Below are 1,979 nucleotides of genomic sequence, written 5' to 3' on the forward strand. Positions count from 1 at the left end.
AGAGAGTAGATGGTCCTTCCCAAAGTAGCATTGCATAGCATAATCCTAACCGATGATCCTCCCCTCGTCGCCCTGTGAGAGAGCGATCACCGGTTGTATCTGGCACTTGGAAGGGTGTGTTTTATTGACTATCCGGTTCTAGTTGTCATAAGGTCACACTTTTCTGGGTCATGCCCGGCCTCGGAGGATCAACATGTTGCAGCCCTACCTAGGCACAACAGAGAGGTTGGCACGCCGGTCTAAATCCTATGGCGCAGGGGTCTGGGCCCATCGCCCATTGCACACCTGCACGTCGCGAGGGCGGCCGGAAGCAGACCTAGCCTAGCAGGTGTTCCAGTCCAATCCGGCACGCGCCGCTCAGTCGCTGACGTCACGAAGGCTTCAGCTGATACCACGACGTCGAGTGCCCATAACTGTCCCCGCGTAGATGGTTAGTGCGTATAGGCCAGTGGCCAGACTCAGATCAAATACCAAGATCCCATTAAACATGTTATCTTGAAATAATCGCGAATGCCGACCAGGGCTAGGCCCACCTCTCTCCTAGGTGGTCTCAACCTGCCCTGTCGCTCCGCCACAAAGATCCACTCAGAGGGCCGTCGGGACAAACGTCCTTTCGGACCCAATCCGTGAATCACTCGCGGGTACTCCTACGAGCCGACCCGTCTTTAGTCACCACAAGTATCATATATTATGTATATAAGTATATACCCGTGACCACCTCCCGAGTGATCACGGCCCGGTAGTATAGCATGGCAGACAGACAAGAATGTAGGACCACTGATGATAAACTAGCATCCTATACTAAGCATTAGGATTGCAGGTAAAGGTAACAACAGTAGTAGGAAGGACAAGCTATGCATCAGGATAGGATTAACGGAAAGCAGTAACATGCTACACTACTCTAATGCAAGCAGTATAGAGGAGAGTAGGCGATATCTGGTGATCAAGGGGGGGGGGTTTGCCTGGTTGCTCTGACAAGAGAGAGGGGTCGTCAACACCGTAGTCGTACTGGGTAGCAGCGGCGTCGGTCTCGGTGTCTAGCGAGAGAAGAGGGGGAAGAAACAATAAATATAATGCAAACAAAAGCATGACGATGCATGACATGACAAAGCGTGATGCTAGGTGTGCCCTAACGCGGTACGAGGTGCTACCGGTGAAGGGGGAAAACCTCCGGGAAAGTATTCCCGGTGTTTCACGTTTTTGGATAGATGAACCGGAGGGGGAAAGTTGCGTGTTTGCTATGCTAGGGATGCATGGCGGACGAACGGGCTGTGTATCCGGATTCGTCTCGTCATTCTGAGCAACTTTCATGTTGAAAATAATTTAATCCGAGTTACGGATTAAAAGATATGATTTTCTAAAGATTTTATTAATTTCTGGAATTTAATTAATTACTTAATTTAATTAGAAATTGGATTTATGAAATCAGCATGATGTCATACTGACATTAGCAATCAACAGGGGTTGACTGGGTCAAACTGACGCGTGGGTCCAGTGGGACCCACCTGTCATACTCTGTTAGGTTAATTAGGGTTTAGTTAATTGATTAGGTTAATCTAATCAAGATTAATTAGTTTAATTAATTCTTTAATCGATTAATTAAGTTAATTAATTAATTAATTGATTGATTAATAATTTTATTAATTATTATATTTTTTAATCCCTTTAAAAAAATGTTCTGGGGCCGTGGGGCCCCTCTGTCATTGGCTAAGGGGCCTTAGCAGGCACTGGGTGCAGGAAGGTGCGGGCGTAACCCGCAGCCCGATTGGGCGCTGCTACGGGCACCAGCCCGAACGAGCGAAGATGGTCGCCGGTGAATGGGTGGGGGCATTCGGGGCCGTCCCATGGGCGGCCGCAGCGAGCAAGAAGACGTGGGCGCGCGGCGAGCGGGGCTGAGGCGGCGGCCGGAGCGGGGCAGCGCTCGACGGCGGGCACTGGGGGGGGGAACGGTCGGCGTCGGGTGTTGTGAGCGGTGGACG

Source organism: Triticum dicoccoides, chromosome 3A (assembly GCF_002162155.2).
Source record: "Triticum dicoccoides isolate Atlit2015 ecotype Zavitan chromosome 3A, WEW_v2.0, whole genome shotgun sequence".
In the NCBI taxonomy this organism is placed as follows: domain Eukaryota; kingdom Viridiplantae; phylum Streptophyta; class Magnoliopsida; order Poales; family Poaceae; genus Triticum; species Triticum dicoccoides.